The sequence below is a fragment of the Aythya ferina genome (assembly GCF_964211825.1).
Source record: "Aythya ferina genome assembly, chromosome: W".
Classification (NCBI taxonomy): Eukaryota; Metazoa; Chordata; class Aves; order Anseriformes; family Anatidae; genus Aythya; species Aythya ferina.
In genome coordinates this window covers 6,656,464-6,670,676 of record NC_140313.1, presented here as the reverse complement: position 1 = coordinate 6,670,676, position 14,213 = coordinate 6,656,464, and the positions used below count along the sequence as shown (strand labels likewise).

Sequence of the window (14,213 nt, the reverse complement as noted above, 5' to 3'; positions counted from 1 at the left end):
AGGACCGACGTTTTCTCAACGAGAGCCCACCCCTCCCCTCTTCTTCCTGTTTCCACCTTTTATTGCTGAGTGTGACACCACATGGTATGGAATATCCCTTTGATTGGTTTAGGTCAGCTGCCCTGGTGATGTTTCTCTCCTCACTTTTTGCCCACCCCCTAGGAGGGTTAGAGAAAGGCCCAATGCTGTGCCACTGCTGCTCAGCAGTAGACACAACACTGGTGTGATAACACTGCTGTTCCAGCTACAAGTACAGAGTACGGCACTGTATGGGCTGCTGCTGGGAAAGTTAACATTCCAGCCAGACCCAGTACACCACTTCAGTCCCTGTGGCCACTCCAGCCTCCGAGGCCACTCCAGTCTCTGAGGCCACTCCAGCCTCTGCGTCCACTGCAAGCCCTATAACAGGCCCAGCAGCCACTCCAACCCCAGCATCCACTACAAACCCTGTGACAGGTCCAGCGGTCATTCCAACCCCTGTGATGGGCCAAGCAGTTGTTCCAACCCCTTTGACGGGCCCAGCGGTCATTCCAACTCGTGTGACGGGTGCTGCAGTCGTTCCAACCTCTATGACGGGCACTGCGGCTCTTCCAGCCCCTGTGACGAGCCCAGGGCTGTAGCAGTGCAAGTAGCCCCTGTAACCAAGATGAAACAATGGATGAGAAAGTCAGGTTGTTTAGAATGCAGAGGAACTCCTACTCAGCCTGGGGAGGAAGACAACGATGAGATAGGCTACTCCACAGTGGCTGGGCAATCACACAAATGGGAAGATGAAGATATCATAAAAGTGTCAATAACTACCCAAGGCCTATACCAGCATGAGCTACAAGACATGTGAAAAGATTTTGGTTGTTGTCCAGATGAGCACCTTGTCACCTGGCTGCTCCGGTGCTGGGACACCGGAGCCAATTGTGTGGAATTAGACGGCAGGGAAGCCAGGCAGCTGGGATCCCTTGCTAGGGAAGGGGGCATTGACAAAGCAATTGGAAAATGAACAGAAATCTTCACCCTCTGGTGGCGTCTCCTGCCAGGTGTGAAGGAAAGGTATCCCTTCAAGGAAGATCTTGTATGTCTACCAGGCAAGTGGACCACTTTGGAGAAGGGAATCCAGTACCTGAGGGAATTAGCTGTATGGGAGGTGATTTATGATGATCTAGAAAATGAACAGTTATCCAAAGACCTAGATGAAGTCAAGTGTACACAATCCACATGGCGGAAGTTTGTATGGAGTGCACCATCATATGCCAGCTCATTGGCAGTAATGACCTGGAAAAACCATGAGGAACCCATGGTGGATGAACTGACTGAACAACTCAGGCGGTATGAAGAAACTCCCTCTTCCCTATAGACCTGCATCTCAGCTGTGGAAAAACTTTCTCAAGAGGCCCACCAACTTAAAGAGAATATATCTTCCTCCCTATCTATACAAACCAGTGTCTCAGGTATAAGGAGTAAGCATCCCTCTGTCCAAAAAATAAGATACAGTGGGTACACACCCCGTGCCACCCTGTGATTTTACCTACATTACCATGGAGAGAACGTGTGAAAATGGGATGGAAAATCTACTGCGACCCTAGAGGCACGGGTACGTGAGTTGCAAAGAAAAACAATCACAAAAGGAGGGTTCTCTGAGAACCTTCCTGCTCCAATTTCCAGCAGGTAGTCCCCCAGACATAGTAATGAAGATTATGACCAGGATTAGAGGGGCCCTGCCTCCAGCCAGGGGGAGGAAAGGGGCAATTGAGTTTATTGGACTGTGTGGATTTGATGGCCTGGCACATCACACCCACAGAAGTATAAAGCTTTAGTGGACACCGATGCACAGTGTACTGTAATGCCATCAAGCTATAAAGGGCCAGAAGCCATCTGTATTTCTGGAGTGACAGGGGTATCCCAGCAGTTAACTGTATTGGAGGCTGAAGTGAGTAACTGGGAATGAGTGGCAAAAGCACCCTATTGTGACTGGCCTGGATGCTCCGTGCATCCTTGGCATAGACTACCTCAGGAGAGGGTACTTCAAGGATCCAAAACGGTACTGGTGGGCTTTTGGCATAGCTGCCTTAGAGACAGAGGGCATTAAACAATTGTCTACCTTGCCCAGTCTCCTGGAGGGCCCTTCTTTTGTGGTATTGCTGAGGGTCCAAGAATAGCAGGTGACAATCGCTACCATAACTGTGCACCAGCAGCAATATCGTACCAACCGAGACTCCCCGATTCCCATCCATAAGCTAATTCGTCAATTGGAGAGCCAAGGAATGATCAGCAAGACTCACTCACCCTTTAATAGTCCCATACGGCCACTGTGAAAGTCTAAAGGCGAGTGGAGACTAGCAGTGGACTATCGTGGCCTGAATGAAGTCACACCACCACTGAGTGTTGCAGGGCCAGACATGCTAGAACTCCAGTACGAACTGCAGTCAAAGGCAGCCAAGTGGTACGCCACAATTGATATCGCTAATGCATTTTTCTCCATTCCTCTAGCAGCAGAGTGCAGGCCACAGTTTGCTTTCACTTGGAGGGGCATCCAATACACCTGGAATTGAATGCCCCAGGGGGTGGAAACACAGCCCTACCATTTGCCATGGACTCATCCAGTCTGCGCTGGAACAGGGGGAAGCTCCTGAACACCTGCAATACATCGATGACATTATTGTGTGGAGTGACACAGCAGAGGAAGTTTTGAGAAAGGGAAGAAAATAGTCCAAATCCTTCTGAAGGCCGGTTTTGCCATAAAACAAAATAAAGTCAAAGGACCTGCACGAGAGATCCAGTTTTTAGGAATAAAATGGCAAGATGGACATCATCAAATCCCAATGGATGTGATCAACAAAATAACAGCTATGTCTCCACCAACTAGCAAAAAAGAAACACAGACTTTCCTAGGTGTTGTGGGGTTTTGGAGAATGCACATTCCAAATTACAGTCTGATTGTAAACCTGCTTGGCCAAGTAACCCGTAAGAAGAATGATTTCAAATGGGGCCCTGAGAAACAACAAGCCTTTGAACAAATCAAGCAGGAAAGAGTTCATGCAGTAGCCCTTGGGCCAGTCCGAACAGGACCAGATGTAAAGAATGTGCTCTACACCACAGCCGGGGAGAATGGCCCCACCTGGAGCCCCTGGCAAAAAGAACCTGGGGAAACTCGAGGTCGGCCCCTGGGGTTTTGGAGTCAGGGATACAGAGGATCTGAGGCCCGCTACACTCCAACCATAAAAGAGATATTGGCAGCATATGAAGGAGTTTGATCTGCTTCAAAATATTGCCGATACTGGGCTGGATGTTCAATGGAAGGATCCCCTTTACACATCATGCAACTGATGCTACATGGAGAGAGTGCCCAGAAATCCTGGAAGTGATTACGGACTGGCCAGAAGGCAAATATTTTGGAATATCACCAGAGGTGGAGGTAACACGTGCTGAAGAAGGTCCATTGTACAACCAGCTACCAGAACATGAGAAGCAATATGCCCTGTTCACTGATGGGTCCTGTCATATTGTGGGAAAGCATCAGAGGTGGAAGGCTGCTGTATGGAGTTCTACATGATGAGTTGCAGAAGCTGCTGAGGGAGAAGGTGAATCGAGTCTGTTTGCAGAAGTGAAGGCCATCCAGCTGGCTTTAGATATTGCTGAACGAGAAAAGTGGCCAGTTCTCTCTCTACACTGATTCATGGATGGTAGCAAATGCCCTGTGGGGATGGTTACAGCAATGGAAGCAGAGCAACTGGCAGCGCAGGGGCAAACCCATCTGGGCTGCTGCATTGTGGAAAGATATTGCTGCCTGGGTAGTGAACCTGGTTGTAAAAGAATGCCACATAGATGCTCACATACCCAAGAATTGGGCCACTGAAGAACAACAGTGAGATGTGCAAATCCTGACCACTACTGAAGGCCGATTTAAAATGTTGGAGTAGTTTACTCCTGACAGATGGACTTCCTCCATGGTACAGACACACATTTTGAGTAGTTCTTGAGGAGCTGCTGCTTGTGGGAAGCCCACGCAGGATCAGTTCAAGAAGGACAGCATTCCCTGGGAGGGACCCCACATTGCAGCAGGGGAAGAGGGTTTCCATGAAGGAGCGGCGGAGTCGAAGCATTAGGGACTGAACCTAGCCCCCATTCCCCTGTGCCGCTTGGTGGGAGGACGTAGAAGAGGGTGGGTGGGGAGAAGGTGTTTTTCACAGAATCACAGAATGTTAGGGATTGGAAGGGACCTTGAAAGATCTAGTCCAATCCCCCTGCCGGAGCAGGAACACCTAGATCAAGTCAACTCAGGAACCCAGGTGGGTTTAGAATGTCTCCAGAGAAGGAGAATCCACAACCCCCCTGGGAAGCCTGTTCCAGTGTTCTGTCACCCTCACTGTGAAAAAGTTTCATCTCATATTTAAGTGGAACCTCCTATATTCCAGCTTGTACCCATTGCCCCTGGTCTTATCATTGGATGTCACCAAGAAGAGCCTGGCTCCATCCTCCTGACACTCACCCTTTACATATTTATAAACATTAATAAGGTCACCCCTCAGTCTCCTCTTCTCCAAGCTAAAGAGACTCAGATCTCTCAGCCTTTCCTCGTAAGAGAGATGCTCCACTCCCTTAATGATCTTTGTGGCTCTGTGCTGGACTCTCTCAAGCAGTTCCCTGTCCTTCTTGAACTGAGGGGCCCAGAACTGGATGCAATATTCCAGATGTGGTCTCACCAGGGCAGAGTAGAGGGGGAGAACCTCTCTCGACCTACTAACCACACCCCTTCTGATACACCCCAGGATGCCATTGGCCTTCTTGGCCACAAGGGCACAGTGCTGGCTCAAGGTCATCCCGCTGTCCACCAGGACCCCCAGGTCCCTTTCCCCTTCACTGCTCTCCAGCAGGGCAGTCCCCAACTTATACTGGTGTCTGGGGTTGTTCTTGCCCAGATGCAGGACTCTATATTTGCCCTCATTAAATTTCTCATTAAATTTCTCCCCGCTCAACTCTCCAACCTGTCGAGGTCCCACTGGATGGCAGCACAGCCTTTCGGCGTGTCAGCCACTCCTCCCAGTTTAGTGTCATCAGCAGACTTGCTGACGCGCACTATATTCCCTCTTCCAAGTCGTTGATGAATATACTGAACAACACTGGTCCCAGTACCGACCCGTGAGGGACTCCACTAGATACAGGACTCCAACTCGACTCTGTACCATTGACCACAACCCTCTGGCTTCTTCCCTTCAGCCAGTTTACAGTCCACCTCACTACCCGATCGTCCAGACCACACTTCCTCAGTTTAGCTGTGAGGATACTGTGGGAGACAGTGTCAAAGGCTTTACTAAAATCAAGATAGACCATGTCCACTGCTTTACCATCATCTGTCCACCTGGTTATGTCCTCATAAAAGGCTATCAGGTTGATCAAGCATGACTTCCCTTGGTTGAAGCCATGTTGACTGCCCCTAATGACCCTTTTATTCTTGATATGCCTAGAGACAATACCAAGGATAAGTTGTTCCATCACCTTACTAGGGATGGAGGTGAGGCTGACCGGTCTATAGTTACTCAGGTCCTTCTTCTTGCCCTTTTTGAAGACCAGAGTGACATTTGCTTTCCTCCAGTCCTCAGGCACCTCTCCCAATGCCCATGACTTACCAAAGATGATGGAGAGTGGCCTAGAAATAACTTCCGCCAGCTCCCTCAGCACCTGTGGGTGCATCCCATCAGGACCCATGGACTTATGGATGTCCAGCTTGCTTAATTGGTCCTTAACCCAGTCCTCATCAACCGAGGCAAACTCCATCTTTTTCCCAACTTCCTCTGGGGACACAGGGGTATGGGGCTCCTCAGGACAGCCTCCAGCATTATAGACAAAGAAAACATTCAGTAACTCTGCCTTCTCTTTATCTTTGTCACCAGGGAACCCACGTAATTCATCAGTGGGCCTACATTGCCTCTAGTGTTAGTTTTATCCACAATGTATTTGAAAACCCTTTCTGTTGTCCTTGACCCCTCTTGCAAAGTTTAATTCTAAGGAGGCCTTAGCCTTCCTAGTTGCCTCCCTACATCCTATGACAACAACCTTATATCCCTCACAAGTGGCCAGTCCCTTTTTAGTTTGTTTTTAGTTTCTCACTGCCCTAGCTTGTTAGTAATAGGTAATAAATCACATTAATCTTCCTATGATGAATCTGTTTTTCCCATTATTATAATTGTTTATTGATCTCCTCATCCTTATCTCAACCCTTGAGTCCTTTTCATCATATTTTGTATCCCTTTCCTTTGTGGAGGGGGAGTGAGAGAGCAGTAGTGGTGGAGGTCAGCTGCCCTCCTGAATAAAACCACCACAGTCCCCCATGGGTGGCAGCTCCTGCAAGACCTTCTGCTCTACCATGGGCACCTCTCCACAGGCTGCAATTCTAGCCAGGGTCTGCTTGTGCAGGGGCTCTCCATGGGCTGCAGCCTCCTTCAGGCCTAATCCACCTCCTCCACCGTGGGGTCCTTTGTAGGCTGCAGAATGGATATCTGTTCTCCCATGGTACACCATGGGTTGCAGGGGTACAGCCTGCTCCACCATGGTCCTTTCCACAGTCTGTAAGGGAACTTATACTGCGGCACCTGGAGCACCTCCTCCCCCTCCTTCTTCACTGACCTTAGTGTCTGCAGGGTTGTTTCTCACTTTTTTTTTTTTTTTTTTTGTTCCTCTCTCCCAGCTGCCACTGAACAGCAGTTTTTTCTTTTCTTAAATATGCTCTCACAGAGGCGCAACCATTGTCACTCCTAGGCATAGCTTTTGCCAGCAAAGGGTCCCTTTTGGAACTGACTGGAACTGGTTCTTACTTAACACAGGGCTGAGTCTGAACTCTTCTCACAAAGGCCACCCCTGCAGCCCTCTGCTACCAAAACCTTGCCACATAAACACAGTACAATTCTTTGGTGAAATATTTCCAAACCTCAGGAAAACTTTGTATTGACAGTTATTTTTTTCACCATATATTTGTGGTGAAAAAGGCAGCACGCTCCAAACCTTGAACTGTCAATAGATGAATTACCACGTAATGACAAGCCACCTATGCCCCTAGTCTAAATTACTGTGAGAGTTGTATCTAATACCCACAACTGAACACTGAAAAGTTCTCTAGTGCTGTTTTCTCTTACAATCTCAAATATCAAACCAAGTTCATCAAAAGATATGTTAAAGCTTACAGATATTTTTAGCACACCTGGACTGATTTATGATTATACATTGAAATTATAGAATCATAGAACCATTAGGGTTGGAAAAAACCTCCAAGATCATCTGGTCCAACCATATCCCTACCACCAATATCACCCATTAGACTATGTCCCTAAGCACCATGTCCAACCTTTCCTTAAACACCCCCAGAGATGGTGATGCCACCACCGCTTTCCTTGGCTATCTATTCCAATGGCTGACTACTCTTTCTGAGAAGAAATTTCTCCTAATTTCCAACCTGAAACTTCCCTGGTGCAACTTGAGGCCATTCCCTCTAGTCCTATCACTAGTTATCTGGGAGAAGAGGCCAACCCCCAGCTCCCCACAACTGCCTTTCAGGTAGTTGTAGAGAGCAATAAGGTCTCCCCTGAGCCTCCTCTCCTCCAGACTAAACAACCCCAGATCCCTCATCTGCTCCTCATAGGATTGGTGTTCCATATCCTTCATCAGCTTTGTAGCCCTTCTCTGGGCATGCTCCAGGGCCTCAATGTCTTTCCTGTAGTGAGGGGCCCAAAAGTGAACACAGTACTTGAGGTGCTGTACTGGGTCTGGCTGGAATGTTAACTTTCCCGGCAGCAGCCCATACAGTGCCGTACTCTGTACTTGTAGCTGGAATAGCAGTGTTATCACACCAGTGTTGTGTCTACTGCTGAGCAGCAGTGGCACAGCATTGGGCCTTTCTCTAACCCTCCTAGGGGGTGGGCAAAAAGTGAGGAGAGAAACATCACTAGGGCAGCTGACCTAAACCAATCAAAGGGATATTCCATACCATGTGGTGTCACACTCAGCAATAAAAGGTGGAAACAGGAAGAAGAGGGGAGGGGTGGGCTCTCGTTGAGAAGACGTCGGTCCTCCTCTCGAACACCGACTGCGTGCGTTGAGGCCTTGCTTCAAGGACGTGGTCAATCATCGCTCATTTGTGGGAAGTAGAGAGTAATTTCTTTCCTCTGCACTTCCATATAGCTTTCATTTATTTTGTTTGTTTGTTTTCCTCCCTTTTTCCCCTTTCCCTTTTATTTCCCCTTAGTTAAATTGTTTAGTTCATGGTAGTCTTTATTTAATTATTATAATTATTTCTCTTTAATTAAATTATCCTTATCTCAACCCGTGAGTTGTTCTTTGCTTTACTTCTCCCCCTCCTCATCTAAAGGAGGGGGAGTGAGAGAGCGGTTGTGGGGTTTAGCTGCCCAGCACGGTAAAACCACCACAGGTGCGGCTTCAGTAGAGCAGAGTCCAGAGAGATGAACACCTCCCTGGTCCTGCTGTCTACACTATTCCTGATACACATCAGCATGACTTTGGCCTTGTTGTCCATCTGGGCACGCTGCCAGCTCATGTTCAGGGAAGCATCTACCAACACCCCCAGATCCTTTTCCTCTGCGCAGCTTTCCAGACACTCTTCCCCAAGCCTGTAGCATTGTATGGGGTTGTTGTGACCAAAGTGCAGGACCCGGCACTTAGCCATGTTGAACCTTATCCCATTGGCCACTGCCCATTGATCCAACCTGTCCAGGTCCCTCTGCAGGGCCTACCTACCCTCTGGCAGATCAACACTTCACCCCAACTTGGTGTCATCTGATAATTTCATGAAGGTGCACTCAATTTCCTTGTCCAAATCATCAATAAAGATATTACTATCCAGTCATCTGGGACCTGTCCTGATGACCATGACTGCTGATAAATGATGGAAACCGGTTCAGCAATCACATCCGCCAGCTCCCTCAGCACCCTCAGGTGGATCCCATCTGGCCCCATAAAGTTGTTACAGTCCAGATGGAGGAACAGGTCTCTGTGGTGATGGTGGATCAGGTGGACCTGCACTGATGGAGGCTGCAGCTTGTGGAGCTCCCCCCAACCCCCCCGGAGCAGATTCCGGGCCAGATCCATAGCCCGTGGAAAGGAGACCATGCAGGAACAGGTGACCTGGCAGGAGCTGCTGCCCGTGGGGGTCCCAGGTTGGAGCAGTTTGCTCCTGAGGGATGGACCCCGTGGTACGGACCCATATCTGGAGCAGTTCTTGAAGAGCCTGCGGGCAGCCCATGCCTGATCAGTTCACCAAGGACTGCATCCCGTGGGAGGGACCCCACAGCACAGGGGACGAGAGTGACCTAGAAGGAGTGGCGGAGAAGAAGTGTTATAGACTGACCATAACCCCCATTCCCCTGTTCCCCTGTGCCGCTTGGGTGAAGGAGATGGAAGAGGTTGGATGGGGGGGAAGGTGCTTTTGGTTTCTTTCCTTTGTTTCTCACTTCTCTAGCTTGTTAGTAATGAGCAATAAATCTTACTATCTTCTTATGCTGAGTCTGTTTTGCCTGTCACAATAATTGCTGTGCAATCTCCTCATTCTTATCTCAACTCTTGAGAGTTTTTCATCGTATTTTCTCCCCGTTTGTCTTTGAGGAGGGGGAGTGAGAGAGTGGTTGTGGTGGAGCTTGGCCACCTGCTCGAGTAAAACCACCACACTTGGTAGATTCAAATGGGTTTCCTTTGCAGTCTTGTTGAAACCAAACATTAAATAAAGCTGAAGTGGTGTTAACTTTCATAATTTGAAAACAAAGCACAGAACTACATAACACTGCATATCAGGAATGTCAGGTTTCAGACAGATGTAGGAACCAATGGTATAACTTCTACTCAAACATAAAATCTTTATATGTGGGACTAAGCTCCCCCAGGACAGACTCTCTAACAGCAGCATGTTCTTTGCAGCTATAGAGACTCAAACCTGTGAAATGTGTTCATCTGATTCTTGTCAATATGGAATAATTCTAGGGCCGCATGATATGCTGAAATGTGACCTTCTGTCTTACATACCCTCGTATAACCACAAGTCTAAGAGAAACAGAGTGGTTAATATATATAGTTCTTGTATCTTGCAAAGGAATGGTCCAGCAATTCATGTCAATAGAGGATAAGAGAACAAAGGGGTTTCAGAATAACTGCTAACTATTATGACTATTGCATGGGACACTATGCAAGTCTCTGATATCTGGCCAGGAGATTAAGGAGAAGGGGAAAGCCGAAGGACTACTAAAAGATAAAGCTTGCAGGGGATGCTGCACAAGTCTCTGACATCCGGCCAAGATGGACAAAGGAGAAGGACAAGAAAAAAAGCCTGGGAGGAAGACTACGAGCCTTCAGCACGAGAGACCCCCAGAGGGACTACCAGAGACTGATACGCATGTGCCAGTAGGAGGGTTCGGATTCCAAGAACTAATTATAATAACCCTGCCTTTTCTAGAAGTAGTAATGAATATGTATTAGCCTAGGAGCATAAAAAATCAGCTGCTTGATGTAACTGGCATGCGTCTTGGTGGAGCAGAGACTCCCAGAGCACCCAGCGCTGTTTGCTTACCTCTATTCATTTAATAAATTGTAAACTTTGATTGTAGTCCTATTTGGGACTTATCCATTTATTACAATCCCATTCCAATTTATTTTATTTTTCTGCTTTCATTATTAGTATTACCAGTACCAGATTTCAGAAGGTCATCCTCAAACAAAACTTCTGCGGCTAAAAGAATGTTCTGTAACTCAGAAAAGAGGCAGAGTCTCCAGTTAGTGCACTGTGGACTCACCTAAAATTAAGCAATTTTACAAACAAGCAAGGAACTCTTTGGCTGTCCAGTGTCTCCTGACAAATTCTCAGCAAATACTGTGGTGTTTTTTTGTTGTTTCTTTGGCTGCTGTTACAGGCTCCTTAAGTCATCCCTCGGGTATTTTTTCTCTCATTTAGATTATTTAACCATGAGTCTGTGGTGGTTTTACTCAGGTGGGCAGCCGAGCTCCACCACAACCGCTCTCTCACTCCCCCTCTCCTCAAAGAGGAAGGGGGAGAAAATACAACACAGAGAAGTCGAGGTTTGAGATGAGAAAGGTTTAATTAAAGGGAAAGGGAATGGGGAGAAAAAAAGAAACAAAAGAATCAATAAATCTGCGCGGAAGCACAGAGAGAGGGAAAAAATTATTCTCTACTTCCCATCAACGAGCGGTGTTCGGCCACGTCCTGGGAAGCAGGGCCTCAAAACGCGTAGTGGTTGTTCAGGAGGAACAGCCCCCTCCCCCACGAGAGCCCCCCTTTTGATTTCTGAGTGTGACATCAGGTGTTATGGAATATCCCTTTGGTTGGTTTAGGTCAGCTGCCCTGGCGATGTCCCCTCCCCATCACTTGCCCACCCCCAGCCTGCTGGCTTTTGGGGACTTGGAAGGAGTCTTGATGCTGTGCCAGCACTATGCAGCAATAGACACAACACTGGAGTGATATCAGTGCTGTTCCAGCTACAAGTGCAGAGCACAGCACTGTGTGGGCTACTGCAGGGAAAAGGCGACTCCAGCTCAGACAGACCCAACACAGAGTCACAGAAGACTACAGAAGGTAGCTTTCCATATGCCAGTATATAAATTCTAGAGCTGACAGAATTAACTCTTGGGTCTTTCTTTACAGCTACAGACACATACATCCTTCATTACACATATCCCACATTTGGATAACACTCTGCTCAGGATTATCTGGAATAAAGGCCAATGTCACAAATTATTAATTGTAATAATCAAAAACTTGACTGTTCAAGAACTCTCTATTCTTGATCTGTGTCCGTTTCAACAGCAAGGAAATGTCAGGAGTCACTCAGATTCATGCCAAGATGCCATGATTATCCAATTAGTAATATCCAATTAGTACCATGCAGATGCCATTTGGGAAGTACTTCTCCAAAACTGACACCCATGTGCCCAAAGATGGTCCGGTGTGGAAGAAGACTGGCCTGGCTGAACCAAGAGTTGTGGCTAGAGCTTAGGGAAAAAAAAGAGGGTTTATGATCTTTAGAAAAGAGGGTGGGCCACTCAGGAGGACAATAAGTATGTTGTAAGAATGTGTAGGGACAAAATTAGAAAAGCCAAAGGTCATCAGGAGTTCAGTCTGGCTACTGCTGATAAAGACAATAGAAAATGTTTTTATAAATGCATTAACATGAAAAGGAGGACTAAGGATAATCTCCATCCTTTACTGGATGCGGGGGGGGAAAAGGCCTGGGTCAAAAGGCACGTCCAGGTCAGCAGGGGGCGAAACAGCAAAAGCCTTTGATGGCTGTAGCAGCAGAGGGGCCCATGGCGTAGCAGTCAGATCAGTAGAGGAGCCTGCAGCTCCCTCGCTATCTGGCAAACCACACGTTTCTGACTGTGATCCCACAGGGCTCTTTAAGGCCTCAGAGACTGCTCGCCAGGTGTTGAGCAATCCCACTGCAACCTTGTCATTTTTAGTTACAGAGTCCCACACCTTGACATCAATTTGGTTCCATATTTCAGGATCATAAATTGTCCGATCGTTAAGAAGGAGAATAAGCTGTAAGGTTACCAGGACAGTCTTTGTTTCTAAGGACGTATGATTCCCCATAATGCGCAACTGCTTACCAGCAAGGGACAGTTGTGTGCGCATGTCTGCTTCTCTCAGCTTGAGCTTCTCTCCAGCTCCAGTGCGCCCATTTCCAGCAACTTTCTGTACGAGCTTCTCTGAGCAGTTTGCTGACTCTGGCCGAACCTATCTTCATGAGGCAATCAATGTGCCTGTTCCTGTCCTGGTCTCCATTCTGCTAGCCTGTTCCTCTTCACTCCTTTTTCCTGCTTCTTTATTGATCATAACTTCATCACATCGTGTTGCCTTCCCTTTTTTTTTTTTTTTTTTCTTAAGGGCAGGCTCCCCTCTTATACACTTGTCTCCACAGCAGTTCTTTTCAAAACAACTTTTCATTGGTCAAACATCTTTGAATATAACAACAACAGCAAACACCCAGAAACTTCCATGCCTTAATGGCTGGAGAACAAGAAACCGGATTTTTTGTGGTTTAACCCAGCGGGCAGCTAAACAACACACGGCCGCTCGCTCGCCTCCCCCCCTCCTTCTCTGGGATGGGAGAGAGAAATGGGAAAGTGAAGCCTGTGAGTTGAGATAAAGACAAGAAAATGGACAGAGTGAGAAGCTGAAACGTCCTTGGCTTGGTGTAAGCACTGCTCTGCAACAATTAAAACATCAGCATATTATCAGCACTCTTCTCATCCTAAATCAGAACATGACATTCTATCAGCTACTAGGAAGAAACACCCTCATCATCAATCTTTGAACAGCAATTACTAAAGTTAAATTTTCCACAGACTTCTCCTTCTTGTGCTAGTAAATAATCCAAAGCTAAGCAATTTTGATACAAAGCAGTTCTCATCTTGGTATTTTGCTTTGCAATTAATCCAAGTGCCTCTCCGGTTTTATTTATAACTATTTCTATTACAGCTTGTAACCTAATTATTCTATTAAGTATATATATTGGGGTCCTATAGCCCCAGGATCCGTCTTCTGCCCATGTAGCTGGACCATAATAGGCAAACACCTTCAATCAAGGGGTTGGGCCCGCTTTCAGGGTCGATTCAGGCTTGTGTTACTGTTCAGCCTGTCAGGGTGATCCAGCTCCTGGAAAACGAATCACAATTTTATAAGGGTTTAAAAAAAGAGGTTCTTATGTTATTTTCTCGGGACAACCTGAACTTCGTGTGGGAGAAGTCCGGTCGAGGCCCTCTCAATCGGCAGTCAATACCCATAGGGGTTGCCTCCCTCGGTAGACCATACACACCGCAGTGGAAGGTCCTGCCCTGGTCTTGCCTTCTCCCTTTCCTCCCTTCAGGCTTGTCCCCTTTATTTGGCATCCTTACTTCATGCAGAGCCTCGTTGCCAGAATATTAGTTCTTCCTTAGCTTAAGTTTCAGTTCCCCATGTTATAAATGAGGTCTCAACTCAATCTGAATTTTGTAATATTTATAAAACAAATATTTCTAAAAGGTATAAAAGACAAGTAAACAGCGCTGGGTGTGCGGGGAGTCTACGCTCCTCCAACATGCACACACAAACATAAAACAATCTAAATATACAGAACATTGATTTGCATACTAAACCCGAGTATGCCTATACATACATACAGTCAGGATAGGTAACAAACAATCCTTTAAGTTCCATAAGTTAACAGTTTCCA

At 47.1% G+C, this 14,213-nt stretch overlaps 1 long non-coding RNA gene across 3 annotated transcripts in view; it reads left to right on the top strand.

Annotated features, from left to right (window-relative positions):
• Nucleotides 1-14,213, top strand: part of LOC311426372 — a 265,382-nt gene that overhangs the window by 29,411 nt on the left and 221,758 nt on the right. The window lies entirely within an intron of this gene.